Below are 24,410 nucleotides of genomic sequence, written 5' to 3'. Positions count from 1 at the left end.
TTTGGGGTGCAGAGGCCGCAGGAAGGGTCCCAGGACCACGGTGTGGGGAGATGGCAGCTTCAGGCAGCTGGCTTTGAGCAGACAGTGCCTGCGGCCCCAGCCTCACGGAGATCTGTGCTAGGAGCAGGCACTGGTTCTCTAAATAACTGGCCAGGCCCTGAGCCAGGCATCTGATAATTAGAGGGAGGCATAGCTTAGTGGGTCCTCACTGGAGGAGGGTCGGGCTTCAGCTGGGGCTGGTGCCAGGCCGCTCTCTCTGGGTTGTCCCTGAGCACATGGAGTCCCGTGGCTTTATGCTGCCCTCTCATTAATAAAGTATTTTTGGTGGGGTGGTGGAGAGAAGGAGAGTTGTGGAGCCAGGACCCCCCCCATGTAATTGGTGTGGAATTTGGGTGGAGATTGCTGAAATGTGGTGAAGGCCCTCATTTTGTGGTCTGCGTGGGAGAGGAGCCCCCAACACCCAGCTAGGATTGTTGCTCTTACATAGTATTCTTTGTCTTGCTGGTGATTTTTGCTTTGGGCCCAGGATCTTTCCCAGAAACTACTCTATATTTGCTGTTAAATTTCCTTCCCGGCCTCTGGTCTTTTCCTACAATGTTTCAGCCACATATTTACAATTTATGCACATTTACATTTTTGTTTGTTTGTTTTGGTGTTTTTTAGCCCCCTTTGAATCTCTAGGAAGCTGGGAGATGGGTGGCAGTATTGAATAGTGGAAAGAATAGGACCTTTAAAATTTGCAGGGAAAAGTCTCCCACTGGAGACCTAGCAGTACTCATTTTTTTATTGCTTGACTTCAGGCAAGTCACTTTTGGCTCAGTGTTCTCCTCTATCAAATGATCTTACGTTGTAATCTTACAAGCTTGTGAGGATTGACTAAGAGTATTGTATGCGAAGGTGCTTTGCAAAGTATAAAGTGTAGAGCAAATGTCAACTCTATTTCAGTTTGGTGGAGTTGGGTGGGTGGAAAAGCACAGGGTACTTACTCTCGTCTCTGGTGCTACTTCTAGACTTGGCAAAGAGAGGCCCTGACCTTGGTCTTCACACTGGCTGCCTCTGGCTGAATCCTTCTCACAGGCTAAGTGTCCATGGGGCTAAGGAGCTGTGACCTTTCAGAGCACATGCACCTGCTCTAGACCACTCTTCTAGTGCCTGAGACACTGTGATTCCCCCTCCAGGTGGACCCATCCTGCTTCCAGGGCCTGTACAGGTCTTTTCCTCAGGTGCATCCTCCCAAGGGTAGATCATGCTGGTGGTGTGCACTCCTGGGCCTAAAAAATGGCTTGTTGTGGGGATTTGGATAGAATTTAGAAGTCGTGGGATGCCCACACATGCAATCGTGAGACTTCTTGCAATGTGGGACTTAGCTGGTTTGGGAAGAAGGGATCTGAGGAGTCTGGGGATTCTAAATTCAAAACTGGCATTCCTGATCATTATGAAGGGTGTGTGTGTGTGTGTGTGTGTGTGTGTGTGTGTGTGAAGGCAGACAGACAGAACATACTTTATTTAACAGTTTGTTAGCTTGATCTATAACTTTGAAATGTATAGGTATATGGTATGTGGCCTTCTATTTAAACTGTTTTTCCTGGGCTCACAAATGTTTAGACTGGGCCTGCCTCTGTCTCCATCTCCAGGTTAGAGGCCAACTCTGATTTAGAGCTGCCCTGTGTTTGCTGAATGGAATGAGACAGGCATGGGAACAGGAGAAAAGATCCTTTCCTATTCCCCATTAGTATTTCCACACTCCCATTTCTGAATCTTTTCATAATGTGTGTTTTTGCCAATGTTTATTATTGGTTTGTATGCGTGTATTTTCTTTTGCCTAAATCAGTTTACATTTTGGAGAAGTATAATATACATACATTAATATGCATATATCATAAGCACAACGTTCAATAAACTTTCTTCTGATCAAAAAATAGAACCTTGCTAACACCCCCAGAAATGCTTCCTTTTTTTAAAAAATAATGTTTATTCATTTTTGAGAGACAGCGAGACACACAGCACAAGCGGGGGAGGGGCAGAGAGAGAGGGAGGCACAGAATCGGAAGCAGGCTCCAGGCTCTGAGCTGTTAGCACAGAGCTCGACGTGGGGCTCGAACCCATGAAGCACGAGATAGTGACCTGAGCTGAAGTCAGACTCTTAACTGACTGAGCCACCCAGGTACACCCCCCACCAGAAGTGCTTCCTAAGTATCATTGCCCAAAGGGTAATCATTATGCTAACCTCTTTTTTAAAAATTTGTTTAATGTTTATTTATTTTTGAAAGAGAGAGAGAGAGAGAGAGAGAGAGAGAGACAGAGCATGAGCGGGGGAGGGGCAGAGAGGGAGACACAGAATCCGAAGCAGGCTCCAAGCTCCAAGCTGTCAGCACAGAGCTCGATGTGGGGCTCGAACCCACAAACCGTGAGATCATGACCTGAGCTGAAGTCGGTCGCTTAAATGAGCCACCCAGGCGCCCCTACTTCTAATGGTATAAATTAGTTTTGTCTTCTTTATACCTTCTAGAAATGGAATCATATGTATATTTTCTTTTGTGTCTGGCTTCTTCTTTTTTTTTTTAAATACAATTTATTGTCGAGTTGGCTAACATAGAGTGTATACAGGGTGCTCTTGGTTTTGGGGTTAGATTCCCATGATTTATCACTTACACACAACACCCAGTGTGTCTGGCTTCTTTTGCTCTACATCATATCCTCAATTTTGGGGTGGTTTCAGTTTGCTGAACTTTTGTTAAAGATTTTGCATTTATATTTACGAAAAAGAGCAAGCTTGATCTAATTTTTCTTTCTTGTGAGGGCTTTGGCACATTATGCTGGCCTCACTAAACGAATTAGAAAGTGTTTCTTTATCTGTTATCTGGGAACGTTTGTGCAAGATTGATGTCAGTTCTCTCCACTAAATATTCGGAAGAATTTATTAGCGAAGCCATGTAGGCTGGGGTTTTCTTTGTGGTGAAGTTTTAGTTAATGGACTCAGTTTCCTTGATAAATATTTGACTATTCAGATTTTCGGTTCTCTCTTCTACTAGCTTAAATGCACTACTTTTCTATTGCTGCAACAAAACTGTACTAAAAGTGAACGCTTAAAACAGCAAGCATATTATTTCATTTTATCTCCTCATTTGCCTGTTGATGACCACTCACTTTGCTTTTAGAATCTTTAAGTCTCAGGACAGCATATACTTAACTTGTCTTAAGTGGTATCATGCTGCTCTCTAGAAAGTCTTTGTTGCCCGAAGTTCATCTCAAAGATTCTGTAGATCAGAAATTTAAGAGCAGCCTAGCTGGGTTGTTCTGATTCAAAGTCTCTCATGAGGTTATAGTCAAGATGTCAGGGTTGCAGGCAACCAAAGCCTTCAGTGGGACTAGAGGATCCAAATCCAAGCTCACCCAGTGATTACTGGCTGGAGTCTCAGTTCCTTGTTAGGTGTTGGCAGAGGCCTTAGTTTCTTACCATGTGGGCCTCTCTACAGGGCAACATGGCGGCTGGTTTTCGCAGAGCAGATGCTCCAAGAGAGAGAACAAATAGGAAGCTGTGCTGCCTTTTGTGACCTCACCTCTGAAGTCACAATGGCTGTTTCTATTTTTTTCGTATTCAGTAGAAGGAAGCCATGAAATCCAGCCCATATTCAAGGAAATTAGGCTCCACATTTTGAAAGGAGTGTCAAAAAAAAATTGTGGAATATTTTAAAACACTATAGGGGATTAGTTAAATTTTCGAGGAAATTGTCCATCTTTCATCCAAACTGTCAACTTTATTTCACATACCGATATTTATAATATCTTCTTATTAAATTGCATCGATATTTTATTATGAAAGCATTTAAATATAAATCAAGGTTGAAAAGAATATACAGTGAATATCTGTGATGCTTCTACCATTAGCATATTTTACTCTGCTTGATTTTTTGCACATCTATCTATTCATCCCTCTATCTACCCTTCAATCTGTGTTATTTTTCTGGGTACATGTCAAAGCAAATGGCAAATATTCACATACTTGTCCCTAAATACTTCAGCATGCACATCGTTAATTATACTTCAATATTTGCAGCTTGTTTCTTTCTTTTTTTATTATATATAAATATATGTATATATTTAATGTTTATTCTTGAGAGAGAGAGACAGAGGGCCAGCAGGGGAGGGGCAGAGAGAGGGGGAGACACAGAATGCTAAGCAGGCTCCAGGCTCTGAGCTGTCAGCACAGAGCCCGACATGGGGCTCGAACTCAAGAACCATGTATGAGTCATGACCTGAGCAGAAGTCTGACACTTAACAGAGTGAGCCACCTAGGTGCACCCCTGCCTTTTTTTTTTTTTTAGGGTTTTTTTTTTAATGTCTACCCTTGAGAGAGAGAGAGAGAGAGAGAGAGAGAGAGAGGAAGTGGGGGAGGGGCAGAGAGAGGGGAAGACACAGGCAGCTTGTTTCTTTCAAGATAAAATTGATACATTGATGCACAAAGCTTAAGCCTGCATACAGAGTTTGACAAATGCATACACCAGTGTAATCCACACCCACTCAAGATTAGAATGTTATCTTCACTCCAGAAAATTCCATTTCATTTTTTTTTTAAGGATCCTAGTTTTCTGGTGAAAATCTCCACACTTTAATTTATCCCTTCTCGATTTTCTTGAGTCTATTAATCAGAGTTATTTTAAAATCCTTGTTACTAACTCCAGAACTGTGATCTGTAGACCTGCTTCTACTGTCTCCTTTTTGCATATGATTTTATCTCCTTGCAATTTTGCACTATATGCTGAACATTGTAGATAAAAGAACTGTAAGAACCAGAGATGCTAGGTAAGGCTATCTTTTGCCAGAGATGCTTCCTTTTTCTTTCGTCAGACACACAGGGCCAGACGTTGATCATTGAATTTCATCGGGGACTGAGGCGAGTTAGGTCTGTGCTGGAGTTTTAGTAAGATTCATTCTGCAGTCAGTTTTTTTTGTTGTTGTTGTTGTTCTGAAAGCCTGATCTTTCCAGGTTTTTGATTGAGAGTTTGTTGGGTCCTCTTAGTCTCTGAAGGATTGTGAGAGGGTCTAGTATCCTCTTTAGGGGATTTCAGTTTAATTATTTAACCTCCCACTGTATGTTAGTCTCACAATCTGGCACATGTTTTGAAGGAGAGACTGATTCGGTAAGTTTGTATCAGTGAGTTCAATGCAGGCTCACTCCCTGTGCAGTGTCTTTGTTTCCTAATTATCGCTAGTGGGGGAGATTTCACTTTTGGTCTAGCTCACCAATACTCAGTAAATGTCCTGTGGGGAAGACTAGGAATGTGTTTAAGTCCCTCAAATTTCCAATTGTTGTTCTACCCTCATAACAACAGCCCTGACGGTTCATTTTAACCCCAACATAGGCCCTTTGCCTAGACCAAAACCAATGGTGAGCTGGCATCCGGAAACAGAAAATTCCTAGAGATTGTACTCTTACCTTGAAATGGTTCTGTCCCCTCTTGAAGTTTAATTCATCGTGTCCTCATTTTCTGCATAGCTTCCTGATATCCTGATAACAAAACATAATGTTTTGTAATTAATATAGCCTTTTCTGTTGCTTGCAGAAACATTTCCCTGCCATGACATGACATGACATGACTGAGCTTTACCCAAAAACCTATGTACTATAAATATTCATAAGTGATTTTGTTTTAAATCTCATTTAAAAAATTTTTTTTTATGTTTATTTATTTTTGAGAGAGAGAAACAGCAGGGGAGGGGCAGAGACAGAGGGAGACACAGAATCCTAAGCAGGCTCCAGGCTCTGAGCCATTAACACAGAGCCCAACACAGGGCTTGAACCCAAACAGTGAGATCATAACCTGAGCTGAAGTCTGATGCCCAACCAACTGAGCCACCCAGGCGCCCTGAGTTTAAATCTCATTGTTTCTTTTTATTTTGACTGAGCCCTGTACCTCTAAAGTTGATACATATTGCTATGTTCACAGCTAATCTGTTGTTTCTACTGCAGCAGAATACTTCATTTTACCTCATTTGCCTGTTGATGAACACTCATTTTGCTTGCCCTCCTGTTCCATAGAAAATGTACATTTGCCCTTGTGGTCCTTCAAGACAATTCAATTGGCATATGTAACCAGGACGTTGGAATTTTAGGTCATAGGGCAGCATATAGTTACCTTGTCTTAAGCAGTTTCGTATTGCTCTCTAGAATGGCTGTGGTGCATAAAGTTTCTTATGTTCCCACATCTTCACCGACAGCACCATTCAACTTTAAAATTTTTGTCAGTCTGGGGGTGCCTGGGTGGCTCAGTTGGTTAAGCATCCGATTCTTTTATTTTTATTTTATTAAAATTTTTTAATGTTTATTTATTTTTGAGAGAGAGAGAGAGAGAGAGAGGAGGGGCAGAGAGAGAGGGAGACACAGAATCTGAAGCAGGCTCCAGGCTCTGAGCCTGACACAGGGCTTGAACTCACAAACCTTGACATCATAACCTGAGCCAAAGCCAGATGTTAACTGACTAGCCACCCAGGTGCCCCTTAAGCATCTGACTCTTGATTTCAGCTCAGCGCGTGATCCCAGGGTTGTGAGATTGAGCTCCGCGTCAGACTCTGTGCTGACAGTGTGAACCTGCTTGGGATTCTTTCCTTCCCTCTCTTTCTGCCCTTCCCCCCACTCATGCACTTGCACTCTCTCTCTCTCACTCTCAGAATAAATAAATAAACATAAAAAAATTTTTTTTGGGTCAATCTGTTGAATGTAAAGCAGAGGTTCTCAAAGTGTGGTCCAGGAACCCCTGAGAGTACTTGAGGAGCTTTTAAGGGGTCCACAAGGTCAAAACTATTTCCGTACTAATATCAAGACACTATTTGGTCTTTGAATTCCCATTCTTGCATGAGAGCGTAGTAGTATTTTCCAGAGGCTGCATAATATGTGATATTTCAATGGACTGATTGCCAAGGCAGATATGAGATTCCTTCTATCTTCTACCAAACCAGATATTCAGAGATTTGCAAAATTGTAAAACAGGGTCACTTTTCTCACTAAGTTTTTATTTTATTTTGGAAAATATACTTATTTTTCACAAAAATATTTGTGTTAGTATGGGAAGGATTTATGATTTAATTTTAAAATACATGAATAAAATAAAGATTTCCCATTTTCGTTTCTAACATGGTAAATATCAATTGATATAACTCACATGTACAAAAGCTCTTCGGGTCCTTGATATTTTTTATGAGTGCAAATTGAGATTAAAATGAGCTGGTGCTATAAAGTGATACCTCATTACATCAATTTGCATTTCTTTTGATACATGAACAAGTTGAGTATCTCTTCATATGTGCATTAATTATTTCTGTGTAACAAACAAAGGTTTATTATCCCTTAGTTTCTGTAGGTCTAGGGTCTGGTAGCAGCTTAGTTGGGCTGGCCTGGTTCTCACAAGGTTAAAGTCAACAGATTGGCTGGGGCTCTGGTCATATGAAGGTTTGAGTGGGGTTGGATGATTTGCATTCCAGATGGCTCACTCACGTGGCTGTTGGGAGAAAGCCTCGTTGTGTCAGGCAGCTTCACTTCCTCACCACATGACTCCCCATAGGGCCGACTGAGTGTTCTCACTACATAGGAGCTGGCTTCTTCTATGGCAAGTGACCTGAGAGCGAAAAGAGAGATGCATGAATGCATCAGACCCATAGAAAAATCTCAGAGCTTTTGCTGAAGGCTTTGGACTTGCTGTCTGTGGAGCTGATGTGGAGGATGCTGGAGAGAAAAGGCCTAGGACACAGAGATTGTCAATCTAGTGACTCTGATGTTGAATTAAGCCAAAAGGAAAATTGTCATATCAATATCATACGTGCTAGTATATGAGGGAAGTAATGACTGATGAATAGCTCACAAAAGGACAATCTTCATACAAGGCATAGGGTCTGTTTGTGCGCCATTCCGTCCCATTACAAATCCTACAACTACCAACAGGGAACTGCCTTGATGGTGATGACAAAGTGTCATGGTCAGCATGTCCCCGTCAGCCATGACGAACACAAGCAAGGGACAGAGCTGTGACATGCTGTCCACAAATGGTGTTTTTCTCTGACACAAAGTTCATCAGTATCTTAGGGGTAATAATAGAGCAGTTGCCAAGATCCACCAATGAGAAACGTCTGATGAAGCGGCAAATGGGAGTGTGAAGCTGAGAAGTAAGAAATATGAGAGCAATCCAGACCAACCTCCCCACACGGTGCACCCTAGGAGAGGTGGGCTGGAGCTTTGGCTGCCTTGTGGAGTCCCCGAGGATTAACTCTGTCACCGTAGAGGGATTTTCTGCATCAATTCTCCTCCAGGTGGGAAGCCAGGTGGGAGCAGCTGCCCCCCACTGAACTGTTTCCTGTGTTTTACTCATCTCACTACTGCCAAGGTTTGTTAGGAGTCAGATGAGTTGGACAGTGTTTTAGAGATCAGGGTGGTTAGAGGAAATGGTCAAGGCCTGGACTTTTTACTGCCTACCACCTTTTCATACATTTAGAGATCAAAATTTTTGTGTTACATTTCTTGGGTCTGGACATGTATTTTGCTTCAGAAATTTAATCTCCTTTTTGATATAGGCAATCCCAAAATATTCACCAGAACATGATAATGTAAAGCTGACATTATCCCAAATCCAGAGAGTACAGCGTGGTGTGGTTAAAGTTATACCATGTACTGAATGACAAGTCCTTATCTGCAAAGTGAGAAGTCAAAATATCAACTCTTAAGGTGTTCTGTAAACCCAAAATGGGATAATGCATATGGAATTTTTTTTTTCAAATGCTCAGTTGCTATAGAAATATGAGTTGCCATCAGGCATCTGGAAATTGGTCTTAGATTTTCCCTGGTCCTGAAGCTCTATGATCCAATACAGCAGATATTTGGAGAAGTTAATTACCAGCTAAATCAGAGGGCAGTAATTCAGGTGACAGCACCCTGTGGTCTCTCCTGAGAAACCTTTCAGAAAGGGGTACAGTCTGCACTCTGACAGGCCATGCATATCAGTGTTAATGGAGCTTGACTCATTGAATTTTGTTATTTATTTATTTCTTTTAAGTAGACTCTATGCTCAATGTGGGGCTTGAACTCATGACCCAGAGATCAAGAGTCACGTGCTCTACCGACAGAGTCAGCCAGGTGCCCCTCGACTCACTGAATTTTAATGCACACAGATGTAAAATTTAGAAGAACATGAAGAAACTGTTTTAGGTGCCTGCATGTGGCATATACATGATGTAGCCAAAGATAAAGGAGAGAAATAAAAGACAAGGGATTGTATACATCCATTAAAAAAGATGTATGTTATTAGTTATTTATTTACGAAAAATTATATATACATTAGTGAGGCGCCTGGGTGGCTCAGTTGGTTACGCGAAAAATTATATATACTTTGAGTATATGTATCAAAAATTTTTAAAAAGCAAAAAAGAAGTAGGATATAGTACTTTGTGTATTTATGCCAGTAACTAGGTTTTCTTAGCACGTGTATTGGTAGTTGGATTTAAGTCCTATGATGCTGGAAAGTCAGCATCAAGGACTCTATACAGTGTTCTATTAAAGAAAGATTAGATGTATCAACTGAGAGTTTTGTAGGTTGAAAGGTTCAGGAATCAGAATAATTTTATAGCTTAAAAATTGGGGGTGCTTGGGTGGCTCAGTCAGTTAAGTTTCCAACTCTTGATCTCAGCTCAGGTCTTGATCTCAGCGCCGTGAGTTCAAGCCCCATGGTGGGTTCCATGCCCAGTGTGGAGCCTACTTAAAAAAAAATTGGCTAGATTAGGCTTGGAATGTAGTTTGTATTGAATACAATAAGGGAACTAAAGATAAATGAGATTTATTGGTCTTTCTGTAAAATTCAGGTTAGGTCAGGGTTAGAAGTAGGTGAAACTAGAAATAGAACATAATATTTTAACAGAGAAAAATGGTTTGAGTGGGGAACTAGATCCCCCTTCTCTTGTATCTTTTATATTGGGGTCCCAAGAAATCTGTCTTTCCTTAGATTCTTGTCTCATGTTGCACTCCATCCCTGAAAGTGAACTATGAAGAAATATTAAGAAGATGCATGTAGAAAGTCACGGGGACTGCATTCACTCTGGAAAAAATAAAATAGAGCAAGTAGAGAAACATAATTATAGTACAGTAAACATTAAGTATTGAGAAATTAAAATTGTGATGCACCTATGTTGGGGGGGAGAGGAGAATTGGGGGTTCGGCGAGTATAAGAGCTCTAAATCCAAATCAAATCTAATTGGGAGTAATCCCTTAGCAAATAACTCATAATAACTACATTGAGTTAGACTATTCTGGGCACTGAATTAATGAATAATGTCTAAATTAAGTGAATCAACAAATAGTATTGTAACTGTATTATTTAGAAACTCCTTCTGATCTTGACTATGTGGCCCTGAGCAAGTTATTTGACCATTTGAAGCCTAAACTTCCTTAGCTACACTTGGGAATTATTATAGCAGCTACTTCATAGGATCGTGAGATTTAAATTACCTCAGTGCCTGGTAACTAGCAAGTGTTCAATAAGTTTTAACTCTGATGTGGTTTATTATTATTATTTACACGCTCACATCATGGTATTTAACCAAGACCCTGTTATCTCCAACAGTGGCAAAGTACTCAAATCTTAGACATGCTTTCTAGAAGCATGCATCTTCATTGTTGGGAATCTAAACTGACAGACATCTGTGTCTAAGATGTATTTCCTAAAATAAAAATAATTTAAATTCTAGTTACTTTAGTTGCCTTACTTATATAATTGACGCCATTTGCATAATTCAGTAGAGTTTATGTATTCCTTTCACGCATTTAAATCATTGAATCCTCATAAAAATCTTGGGGGCAGATGGTACTTATTAGCAGGAATTATAATATGCTTTTTCTTGGTAAAGAAACTCAAGAGCAGATAGATTAAGAGATTTGCCCAAGGTCACAGAAGTAAGGGAGAGGACGTGGAACTTGAACCTAAAGAACTTTTTTCCCCTTTGCCTCTAGTTCAGTGGTTCTTAACACGTGGTTCCCAGACCAGCATCATCAGCACCCTCTGGGAATTTGTAAATAAATCTTGGGCTCCACCCAGATCTATCAAAATTCCTTTTTTTTAAAAAAAAATTTTTTTAATGTTTATTTATTTTTGAGACAGAGAGCATGAACGGGGGAGGGTCAGAGAGAGGGAGACACGGAATCTGAAGCGGGCTCCAGGCTCCAAACTGTCAGCACAGAACCTGATGCGGGGCTCGAACTCACGGAGTGCAAGATCATGACCTGAGCCGAAGTCAGATGCTTAACCAACTGAGCCACCCAGGCACCCCTATCAAAATTCTTGAGATGAGGCCTGCAGTCTGAGTCTTAACTTTTCTAGGCGATTCTGATGTACATGAACATTTGAGAGCCAGGGTTCTAAGGGTGTAGCCTTTCAAATATGTACGTCTGTGTCTCTCTGGCACTTTTCTTCTTGATGTCTTGCTATTGGCACAGCATAGGGAAAAAGTGGAATGCTGTATTATTATGATAATTTTCATCTTCTAGGAAACTGAAGCTCAAAAAGGTACTCAAGTTACCAGGTAGCTAGTGTAAGACAGAACTAGGACCCAGGACTTCTGGACACCAGCCCATCCTATAACATGCTGTTTTGCTATAACTGACTTTTGCACAGGACTTTATTTCTTAAAGTAAAATTGATTTACTGGGTTTCTGGAGATAAATAGGAGAGGGATCTTATTACTATATTTCATAAGCATTTTTAAAAATTTCAAAAGCAATAAATGTACATAAAAATGAGAAAATATAAGTAGCTAAGAAAAATGAGAAGCTAAGAACATCATATTTCCTCTGTCTAATGATGACCCTTCTTAATTACTTAATGCCTATCCTTCCAGATACTTTTGTGTGGATATGTATGCCTTTTTTTCCTTGAAATGAGACCATATTACATACACTGTTTATAACTTACTTAAAAAAAAGTTTTTTTTTTTTAATGTTTATTGTTTGAGAGAGAGACAGAGTGTTAGTGGGGGAGGGCAGAAAGAGAAGGAGACACAGAATCTGAAGCAGCCTCCAGGTTCTGAGCTATCAGCACTGATCCTGATGCGGTGCTGAACTCAAGAACTGTGAGATCATGACCTGAGCCGAAGTCTGATGCTCAACTGACTGAGCCACCCAAGCGCCCCTATAACTTACTTTTTTTTAAAAATTTTTTTAAACGTTTTATTTTTATTTTTGAGACAGAGAGAGACAGAGCATGAACGGGGGAGGGGCAGAGAGAGAGACAGACACAGAATCGGAAGCAGGCTCCAGTCTCTGAGCCATCAGCCCAGAGCCCGACGCGGGGCTCGAACTCACAGACCGCGAGATCGTGACCTGAGCTGAAGTCGGACGCTTAACCGACTGAGCCACCCAGGCGCCCCTATAACTTACTTTTTTATGTTGAATTTTAAAATACACGATTTCATATGATTCCCACCTCCTTCCCCTTCCATTAACAATACCTGCCTTAACCATGTCCCTTGAGGTTTCAGATTTCAGTAGTAAAGACAGGGAAACCCACGTTGTACCATAAACTTTATACCTTAAATTATAGTGCCAGAAGTGGCACCATTTGTTCATAAATATAACTCTTCGAGTTGTGTTTATTACCCCATCTTAAGTTAAAGGATTTGGAATTCAGAGAGAGATTAAGCAACTTTGCCATGGTCATTCAGCAAAGAGGTGGCAGAGGCAGGATTTGTAGTGAGAACAGACTGATTGCAAAGTGTATGCCCTGAATAATTAGCAGGGCCATGCAATTTATCATGCAGCTGGGGTATGTCTGAGAGTGAAAGGTTACGATTCTAGAGTGATGCCACCAGAAATGGCAGGGTAGGGGACTCCCAAGTCCTTTCATACACAAAAGCAATACATAAACTCACAGAGGCTTTTGAAATTAACTTTCTTGGAACTATGGATATTAGTCACAAGTTTGTAGCAAAGAGGGGCACACAATTAAGGGGAAAAAGCCGAATCTCAGTAAGAGAGTTTTGTGGCATTTTAATTTATCCTGGATGCATCTCCTGCTCCCGGCTGGGTGTTGGCCTTGAAGACAACAGCCTTCCTGGTATAAGTACCAGTACTAGAGGCAGGAGAACAGACTTTATTCTCCAAGAATTGTGGTTCTTTGTTTTGACCTCTCTGGTGGTTCTCTGAAAGGCCAGCTCAAAGCCTTTGCCTCTGTTTCACTTAACCTGGAATTCTCCCAGGGCTGAGGTGGCTATAGGGGGGAGGAGGACAAGTGTGGAAAATGTTTAAAGTCAAAGTCATTAGTCACTGACCCCTGGGGCAAGGGAAAACAATGGGGCAAACAATAGATGAGCCATAAAGCTTGGGAGGAAAGACTAGGGAAAGAGAAGTTTAGGGAAATAGGGGCTTTGAAAAGCTCTCCTACATTCTGGGGAATCTAGAAGTCCACATGCATGCCCAGGGCTGGGCACATGCTCAGAAAAGACCTGAGAAGACCCTAAGTTCTCACCTCTGACTGACCTTCGGGCAACATTATTTGTAAAGTGGGAACAACCCAAATGACCATCAACTGATGCACAGATAAATGAAATGTAGTGTATTCATACAATGGACTATTACTAAGACACAAACAGATTGAAATATTGACACATGCTTCAATACGGATGAACCTTGAAATCATTACACTGAGTGAAAGAAGACAGACATAAAAGTCCACATATGTACAATTCTATTTATATGAAATGACCAAATTAGGCAAATCAATAGGGACAGAAAGCAGATTAGGGGCTGAGGGTAGGTGAGAGCAGGGAGTGACCGCTTAGGGTTACAAATATACAACAAACCATAGAATATGCCACTTAAAATGTTTAAATCGTGAATTTTACCTCAAAAAAGGTAAAAATAACATCAAACAAAAACAATAAAGCAGGTGGCTCTAATAGCTTTGAGATGCATTTGAAATGATGCCTCCATGGCAACAGTCTCTGACAAGCATCAACTCAAAAGAACTTCCCCTGGGGTTGCATCATCCAAGCAAGAGCCCTCAAAGGTTCTTAGAGAAAACTCAACTTTTAATGAACCCCTGAGGCCTTATTTGTGCGAGAGTCCCAAGGAGAGTCTGCCTTATGGGGCTTATGTGAACTTTGTGATAATGAATTGTTTTTTGCTATTTGTAAATTTTGTGCAGTGGGATTAAGGAGATAGCTTGGGATTTATTAATGATACTGAAGGATGTAGAAAAATTCTAAGCAAAAATCTATAGATAAAGTACCAACCAGCACTGCTGAACCTTGGTTGAATATGGGTCACAAAGAAAAATAAGCAATTGTTGATAAGTGTGTACATATACTCATCAACATAAATAGGCCTTGAAGAAGATGGGTTTTGGTGTTTCTGTTGTAATTTCATATAATTTCTCCAAGGGGACTCCAGCCCTTAACTGTGACCAAAAATATATCTAACTCACCCACTTGCTGAGACTTGAATTTCCTCATATTGAGATTTTTTGGCTAATAAGTTTGTCCTCATTAAAATAAGTGTACCTAATAAGGAATGTAGAGTACAGATAGTCACATACCAACTTTATCAGTCCTTGAAAGAATGAGTTTTATCAGATCCCTTCCTAAAGCCAATTACACAAGGAATGGAATTTAGAGCATATAGGGCTAGGTGTTTAAGAACAGAATTGGGTGTGTATAGGTACCTTCATCATATGACTTATAATTTCTTAACATTCCAAGAAAGGTCTTTTGCTCCTCTAAACTCTATATCTAAAATTTTCTCCCTTAAAGCCAGTGCGTTGGATTAAGGTATGGTTACTAAAATGCATGATAAAAATGTATTGCCTGGGAGGGATGTTTCATTGAGCTATGTTTACCCAACAGAACGTTACAGTAGCTGTTATTACCAAGTACAACTCCAGCCATGTCTTTTTCAAGTATTTGTACAATTATCACCTTCACAATGAGGTCTAACCTCACCATCGCACTTCAAATTGCCATTTTTCCTTGCTTTATTTTTAAGGATATAAAATTTTAAGAAAAAAGATATTTTATATTTATCCACATATTTATAATTTTAAGTGCTCTCCAAGTTTATATTTATATTATATATACAAGGTTACTTTTTACAATTTCAGGGGCTCCCCAAATTACTTTTTTATTTTTTTTATTTTATTTATTTATTTATTTATTTATTTTTTCAACGTTTATTTATTTTTGGGACAGAGAGAGACAGAGCATGAACAGGCGAGGGGCAGAGAGAGAGGGAGACACAGAATTGGAAACAGGCTCCAGGCTTCCAGCCATCAGCCCAGAGCCCGACGCGGGGCTCGAACTCACTGACCGCGAGATCGTGACCTGGCTGAAGTCGGACGCTTAACCGACTGCGCCACCCAGGCGCCCCTCTTTCTGCACTTTTAAGATGTCATTCCATTATCTTCTTGCTGGCATTGTTTCTGATGATAAATCTGTAATCATTCCTATCTTTGTTCCTCTGTATAGATCTATAATATGCTTTTTTTTTTTTCCCCCTTTGGCTGCTTTTAAAATGTTCTCTTTATGATTGATATTCAGCAATTTGATTATGGTATAACTTTGTGTGGTTTATTTGTGTTTATTCTGCTTGTAGATTAATTGAGCCTTTTGGATATATGGGTATATAGTTTTCATCTAATTTGGAAAAATTTCAGCCATTATTTTTCAAAATATCCCCACCCCTCACCCATTCTCTTGCTAGGACTCAAATTACAACTATGTTAGACTGCTTGCTATCATTCTAAATTTTACTGAAGTTCTATTAATTTTTATGTCTGTCTTTTTTCTTTCTGTATTTCTATATACAGACTTTCTATTGCTATGTCTTCAAGTGCATTGGTATTTTTCAGCAGCATCTATTCTAATGTGAATACAATTGAGTGATTTTTCTTCAGATATTATGTATTTTTAAGGTTCTAGATGTTCCATTTGTTTTTATTATATCTTCAGTTTCTTTTAGCATCATGTTCATTTTTTCTTTAAATTATTGAGCATTGATATATTTATAATAGTTAATTGTAAAGTCCTTATCTGCCAATTCGATCAACTCTGTCACTTCTGGGCTGTTTCTGTTAACTTATTTTCCTCTTGGTTATAGATCATATTTTGCTGCTTCTTCCATACCTAGTAATTTTTGATTGGATGTAAAAATGACAGATTTTATGTTGCTGAGTGTTAAATTTTATTGTATTTCTTTAAAGTTTATTGGGCTTTCTTCTGGCAGGCTTTTAAGTATCTTGAGAATCAGTGCAATTCTTTTATTTTATTGTATTTATTTATTTATTTATTTATTTATATATTTATTTATTATTTAAAAAAAATTTTTAATGTTTATTTTTGACAGAGAGAGACAGAGCATGAGTGGGAGAGGGGCAGAGAGAGAGAGAGACACAGAATCCGAAGCAGGCTCCAGGCTCTGAGCTGTCAGCACAGAGCCTGACACGGGGCTCAAACTCACAGACCGCGAGATCATGACCTGAGCTGAAGTCGGACACTCAACCGACTGAGCCACCCAGGTGCCCCAGTCCAATTCTTTTAACGTTTGTTTTTAAGCTTTTCTAGGTACGTCTAGAGTAGCCTAGTGTATGCCTCATGTATTTTTTGAAGTCTCTTCACTCTGTCTGGCAGGAATTCGAATGATTCCAGGCTGCATGAGATCTGGGAATCTCATGTAGACCTTTACACAGGTTTCTGGAGTTCCCCTTTGCAAGCAACCTCTGCTCCAGTATTCTGCTCCACAGATTCTAGCTGCTTTGGGTTCCCCAAATGCCAGCCTCTGTCTCCTCAGTTCAGCAAGACTACCAGGCTCTGTTTGCTTTGCTTTCCCTGCACCCCTGTTTGGAAATTGCCTCTAGGAAGAGAGGGTGATCACATTTATTTCCCCCTTTTCCAGGAACTAGATTCCTCTGCTGCTTTTTGCCAATGTTAGAAAGCAGTTGTTTCAGATATTCTATTTTCCTAGTTTAAGGCATTGGGCAAGTCTTAACCCTATTACTCCCTCATGGTTGGAAGAGGAAGTTGCAACCTCATCTTGTCTTAAAGTATCTTTTCTGTATACTTTTAATGTGCATTTCTCATATGGGAAAAGTCGAGCATCTTTTCATATGCTTAAAAGCAATTAATATTTCTATTTTCTTTGAAATCTCTATTCACGTCTTTTGTCCATTTTCTCTTGGGTTGTAGGTCTTTTTATTCTCAATTTTTAGAAGCTCTTTATATTACAGACTTTAGCTTTTTGTCTGAGATATAAATATGTACATTTGAAATTTCCACTGTTTGTGGTGTGAGAAATGGATCTAATTTTATTATTGTTCATATGGCTATCCAGTTGTACCATCACTATTTAAAAAAATGGAAACTCAGCTTTTTCCTACTGACTTGAGATGCTACCTTCATCAAATATTAAATTTCTACTGGTTCTCAAGTCCATATGCAAGTTTTATATTCTTTTCTATCCATTTACCATTCTCTTTATGTGCTATTATAGAAGCTTTTTAATGTCTCTGTATAACGTTAGGGTTAGCTTTTACACATTGTGTGTCTCCCCACCCCCAGGATTTTCCATGATATTTTTGCTTATTTATTCTTTCTTATAAACTTTATAATCAGTTTGTATTCTCCAGAAAAAAAACTGAGGCTATATTTATTGAGATCATGTCACATTTATAAACAGACTTAGAATTGATATATTTTGGTTGAGTCTTCCAATCCAAGAACATGGAATGTCTTCCTATTTGTTAGATCTCATTTGTGTCCTAAGTGTGTTTATATCTTTAGCCATGTGGGTTTTGTAAGGTTCTTGTTGGATTTTTACCTAGAAACTTTATTTTTCTTTTATTATGAGATCTATAAGTTCCAGGGTTACTGTTTGTATATGAACTATGTTGATTTCTGATTTTACTCCTGCAATGTTATTGGTATTATTTTTTAGTAAACTTTCATTAATTCTTTTTTCTTTCTTTTTAAAAAATTTTTTTTACATTTATTTTGAGAGACAGAGAGAGAGTGTGAGCAGGGAGGGGCAGAGAGAGAAGGAGACTCAGAATCCAAAGCAGGCTCCAGGCTCTGAGCTTAGAGTTTAGAGCTTGACGCGGGGCTCAAACTCACGAATGGGGAGATCATGACCTGAGCCGAAGCTGGACATCCAACCGACTGAGCCAGCCAGGCGCCCCAAACTTTCATTAATTCTTTTGAAGTTTTCAGATATATAATAAAGTCATCTGCATAAATAGATGGTTTTACTTCTTCCTTTCTGATTCTTCTGCCCCTAATTCCTTTCTTTTGTCTAATGCCATTTTCTTTCCCCTTGTATACAATATTAAATAGTAGTGGGCATTCTCTTCTTGGTTTAGGTTTTAATGGGAATTTATTAGTTTGCTAGGGTTGCCATAACAAAATACCATTGACTGAGTGGCACAAATAACAGAAATGTATTTCATCACAGATTGGAGACTAGAAATCAAGATCAAGGTGTTAGCAGGTTTGGTTTCTCCCAAGGCCTCTCTACTTGGCTTGCAGATGGCTGCCCTCTCCCTGTATCCTCACATGGTTTTCCCACTGTGTGCATATATCCCTGGTGTCTCACTTGGTGTCTAAATTTCCTTATTTTATAAGGACACCCAGTTGAATTAGGTGTTGGATTAGGGCCCATCCTAATGGCTTCACTGTAACTTAATTACTTATTTAAAGGTCATATTTCCAATACAGTGTTATTAGGGCTTCAACATGAACTTGGAGGATGTAGGGCACAATTCAGCTTATAACAGCAATGAACATTTTTACATGAAGAATGTTTTCAATTCATCTTAAGAACCATCTATCAGGCACCTGGGCGGCTCAGTTGGTTAAGTGTATGACTTTGGCTCAGGTCATGGTCTCATGGTTTGTGAGTCTGAGCCTTGTGTCAGGCTCTGTGCTGATGGCTCAGAGCCTGGAGTCTGCTTCAAATTCTGTGTCTCCCTCTCTCTCTGTCCTTCCCCTGCTCACAGTCTTTCTCTTTCAAAAATAAATAAACATTAAAAAAATTGAAAAAAAAAGAACTATCAATTTCTATTTATTTTATATTTAAACATAATGAGTGAATTTTATATTTAAACACAATATATTTAAACATATTGAATTTGGCAAAATGCCTTTTCATGTGCTCTTGGTCTCACCCCATCATATCCTCTCAGGTATTTCAAATCTTGAAAATTCCATTTTCTTCCTTGTGCCTTTAAAATTGTCTTTTTTACTAACTCTTTTTCTCAGTGTACAAGCATAAGCACACCTTCATTAGACTAAAAATGTTCCTCCAATACCGTTTCCCTCTCTTTTTCTTTTATTGTAAAAAATTTTAAAACAGTAATATATACTTACACCTTCCATTTCTGTCTACGTTCAAGGACTGGTGATCATTTTTAAATGTTATGTTATTCCATGCCTTTCTCCTACTACCCAGTGCACCTTTTGCGCAGATGTACTCGTAAATCAAAATCTGGGTTTTCTATCCGTTTTTGAACTTGTCTAATTGTCAAGTCTTCTTGGGCTAGAGGGAGCTCCTGAGCACAATCTTTGATTCCTGTTCTTGAATTTTAGGCATGTTACCACCAGGTGGCAGTAGCTAAAGGAGTCATCCAGTCTGAACTGATACTGAAGATGTTTAGGCCTTTGTTGATTTTTCAATGCCATCTTTCTACCTCTTTTTAATGGAAATATAAAAGTGTATATAAATATGTATTTAAATATGTATATATATTCTTATATAAAATATACATATTTACATTTTTATATACACATATATAATTTATTTAATGGGAGAATATATATACATATATATAGTATAAATAGTACACATATATTTGTATATAATATATATGTATATTTCTTTTTTTTTTTTTTTTATTTTTTTTTTATTTTTTTTTATGAAGTTTATTGACAAATTGGTTTCCATACAACACCCAGTGCTCATCCCAAAAGGTGCCCTCCTCACTACCCATCACCCACCCGCCCCTCCCTCCCACCCCCCATCAACCCTCAGTTTGTTCTCAGTTTTTAACAGTCTCTTATGCTTTGGCTCTCTCCCACTCTAACGTCTTTTTTTTTTTCTCCCTTCCCCTCCCCCATGGGTTCCTGTTGAGTTTCTCAGGATCCACATAAGAGTGAAACCATATGGTATCTGTCTTTCTCTGTATGGCTTATTTCACTTAGCATCACACTCTCCAGTTCCATCCACGTTGCTACAAAAGGCCATATTTCATTTTTTCTCATTGCCACGTAGTATTCCATTGTGTATATAAACCACAATTTCTTTATCCATTCATCAGTTGATGGACATTTAGGCTCTTTCCATAATTTGGCTATTGTTGAGAGTGCTGCTATGAACATTGGGGTACAAGTGCCCCTATGCATCAGTACTCCTGTATCCCTTGGGTAGATTCCTAGCAGTGCTATTGCTGGGTCATAGGGTAGGTCTATTTTTAATTTTCTGAGGAACCTCCACACTGTTTTCCAGAGCGGCTGCACCAATTTGCATTCCCACCAACAGTGCAAGAGGGTTCCCGTTTCTCCACATCCTCTCCAGCATCTATAGTCTCCTGATTTGTTCATTTTGGCCACTCTGACTGGCGTGAGGTGATACCTGAGTGTGGTTTTGATTTGTATTTCCCTGATAAGGAGCGACGCTGAACATCTTTTCATGTGCCTGTTGGCCATCTGGATGTCTTCTTTAGAGAAGTGTCTATTCATGTTTTCTGCCCATTTCTTCACTGGGTTATTTGTTTTTCGGGTGTGGAGTTTGGTGAGCTCTTTATAGATTTTAGATACTAGCCCTTTGTCCGATATGTCATTTGCAAATATCTTTTCCCATTCCGTTGGTTGTCTTTTAGTTTTGTTGGTTGTTTCCTTTGCTGTGCAGAAGCTTTTTATCTTCATAAGGTCCCAGTAATTCACTTTTGCTTTTAATTCCCTTGCCTTTGGGGATGTGTCGAGTAAGAGATTGCTACGGCTGAGGTCAGAGAGGTCTTTTCCTGCTTTCTCCTCTAAGGTTCTGATGGTTTCCTGTCTCACATTTAGGTCCTTTATCCATTTTGAGTTTATTTTTGTAAATGGTGTGAGAAAGTGGTCTAGTTTCAACCTTCTGCATGTTGCTGTCCAGTTCTCCCAGCACCATTTGTTAAAGAGGCTGTCTTTTTTCCATTGGATGTTCTTTCCTGCTTTGTCAAAGATGAGTTGGCCATATGTTTGTGGGTCTAGTTCTGGGGTTTCTATTCTATTCCATTGGTCTGTGTGTCTGTTTTTGTGCCAATACCATGCTGTCTTGATGAGAATATATATACATATATATAGTATAAATAGTACACATATATTTGTATATAATATATATGTATATTTCTTTTAAAAAGTAAAAGAGCAACCACTAGAGTTTGTCATGTGAAAAATGTTCCAATCCTGTTCAGTTTCCAGATCTATAAATTGTGTTACTGGATTTTGGTCATCTTCATAGAGAGCCAACGTAGGGATTCCCACATAGCACTCACCCTGGGCCCCAGGACCAAACAAAGGAGGGGACAGAGTAGGCACCTGCCTCCATTATTCTTGGTATAAGCAGTGCCAGGGTTGAAGTGAAATTGTGCATAGTAGGGGTTAAAGTGTGCTTCATGTGTGATCTCAAAGGCCATGATTTCCTGTTTTCTATATTATCTAGGAGAGTACTTGAGGGAGCCACCTCTTGATTACTACTTAGGCCTCCGATTTATCTACATGTGAAATAAAACTCTTTAAAATACCATTTTATGGCCACAGTGATACAGACAAAGGATATTTTTCTCCTTCATTTGGAGAGAAGCCTATGGGAAGAGTCTTAATCAGAAATCATGGTCTTTAGCTCAGAATTCCTGCCAGGATAACATAGAAAGAAAGGGATTAGGCTCTTCTTTTCTTGGAATAATAGGGAAAAGAAGGATCTAGGTTCAGGACTGTCCCCTCCTCCATTAACTGAGCGTTTTCCCTGCTAGGAGCAGGAAAGAAGGGGCTGTAGGACCCAGCTCTGATGTTACCATTGGGAGAGTGGCTGAATTCCATGTCTCTTTGTAGCCTTCCCAACCTAGAGTCCCACAGTGGAATGTTTTGGATGTGGATTTTGGTTTGGATCTGTCCTCTCCTCTTGTTTGGATCTGGGGTGGGGAAAGTGAATCAAGGGAGGAAATCTTCCCAGGTCTCAGTGTTTGAATCTGGTTCAAGGTCAAGTTCTGAGTAGCATGGGCAACTACTCAACCTCTCTGAGATGCTGTGAGTATTGGATTCTGTTGCACAGCCTAGTGGAGCCCAACATGGACGGGAGATATGCCTGGCTGAGGACCTGTGAACACTTCAAACCTGCAGATAAATTTATAAGGGGAGAGCACACTTAAGTGTGGGAACGGACAAAAAGGAATAGCCATTACTACCTCACGCCTCTTCCTTTGCATGAAAACTAGACATTCTCTTGACTCAGAGATAGAAATTCTAATTCTGAAGGTAAGGAACTGGCTCTATCTCTAATAAGGTTCTAAACCAAGAGATCACTGCCCAGAAGAGGATGGCTCAGCCATGATTGCTAGATCCCTGCTGGGTTCACGCACAGACCAGACCTGCAGGCCATTCACTTCATGATCTTTGGGAAGCCAGGGCTTTACCACTCTGTGGTGAGTCACTCAATACCCCTTCATCTTGTCCTTTTTCTTATCTTTAGCTTATCCTTCACAGATCTATTTTATTCATTTTTCAATTCATTCCAAATAATAGCACTTATTAATTGTCATCACCTATGTGAACTGTAAGGCTTAGATCTTTTTATTTGTTCCTTTGTCATTGGTGACCACTGTGTTTTGATACTGGTGGCTTGTGGTCACTATGGAGGCTGTGTTCTCAAAGATTCTTTCCTGCTCATACTTGGTTCCTCTGTTACAATGTTTGCTAGAGCCATGGCTTGGCCAGGAGGCCTGGACTGACCAAGTTTTATGATGACAACAGCAGCAACTCTTACAGATATGTCATAGACCCTTCCTCCAGCTCTCCTGAATTTGGTCTTGTGTTGTGGTCGGTGGGTTTTATAGTCATGGGCAATAACTTTGTAGTTGTCAGACTCAGTATCTTTATCTCACGTTTTCATTCACTTTATATTCATAGGTACCATCTCTGGTGGGTGCAGGTCAAAGTTTCACTACCTACACGTTACATTCAAAACTGGTCACTCTCTCTTCCTCTTCTTTCCTTTTCACCGTTCCCCACTTCTTCACCATTCATGTTCTTCATAAATTCTCTTGGAGCTAGGGTGTAGGGTAAACCATCCAATTTGAGTGTGCTGTTTTCTACTGGGATTCTGAGTGATATTGTCATGGTTTCCTGGGCAAGCCCTCAATTTCCTTGACCTAGACTCTAACCTTGTCTCTTACTAGTCCCTTCTCGGGGAACTATTTTATTTTTCACCAACCACTGTTTGTGGCCCTGCTATGTATGTAAAGATCACAAGGAGGCAGGAAAATGATTAGGGCCTAGCTTCAAGTATTCCTTCCTGCCTTTGCTTTTCTAGCTCCCATGCCTCCTTCCCCCATGGCTAGGACTCTTTATTTTCCCTGCCTCACCAAATATCAGATTTGCTTTGCCCTATGGATCCTATTCATGAACTCAGGTCTTGTATACTTGCCTGCCCTACCAGCCCACAGGACAAGGAAGGACACAGGGAAGCTAAAGATTAAGACTGACAGAGGCACCTGGGTGGCTCAGTTGGTTAAGTTTCTGACTCTTGATTTCGGCTCAGGTCATGATCTCATGGCTCATGGGTTCGAGTCCCGCATCAGGCGCTGAGCTGTGTCAGCATGAAGTCTGCTTGGAATTCTCTCTCCCTCTTTCTCTGTCCCTACCCCAGTCATGCTTTCTCTCTCTCAAATAAATAAATAAACTTAAAAAAAGGACAGGTGCACATCTCTCTGTTCCCCTCCCTGACAAAGAGCTCCTCTCCCAAAAGAGCTCCCAAATTGGGTTGGGAGTTCTTTGGGTTGGTCTTGACTTGAGACATACTTTGTATATTTACCCAAAATTGCAAGTGGGTTCCCAGAAACAGATCCAAACTCTGACCAGTGGAGAGAAATGGCTAGGCTAACAAGGAAATAGTCTTTTAAAAAGGCTGTATCTTAAGATTTCTTAATTATTTCTTGGGGGTAGTTTAAAAATTAAAGGTATGTCTCAGTAGTATCACAGTATTGAACTATATTTAGTGGAACTTTATAAGGGAGTCTTTAAGATGTGACAAGAAGGGAACCTGCTGTGGGTTGTGATGATTGCCCCATCTGTGAGTGGGCCACTGGCTCTGGGCAATAGTAGATGAATCCTGGATAACTGGATACCTATTCCTTCTGTGATCCAGGATG

Source organism: Lynx rufus, unplaced genomic scaffold, assembly GCF_022079265.1.
Source record: "Lynx rufus isolate CCGP_SWC_20201006 ecotype Redwood Valley unplaced genomic scaffold, mLynRuf1.p SCAF_9, whole genome shotgun sequence".
Classification (NCBI taxonomy): Eukaryota; Metazoa; Chordata; class Mammalia; order Carnivora; family Felidae; genus Lynx; species Lynx rufus.
Note: the sequence above shows the minus strand (reverse complement) of the source record.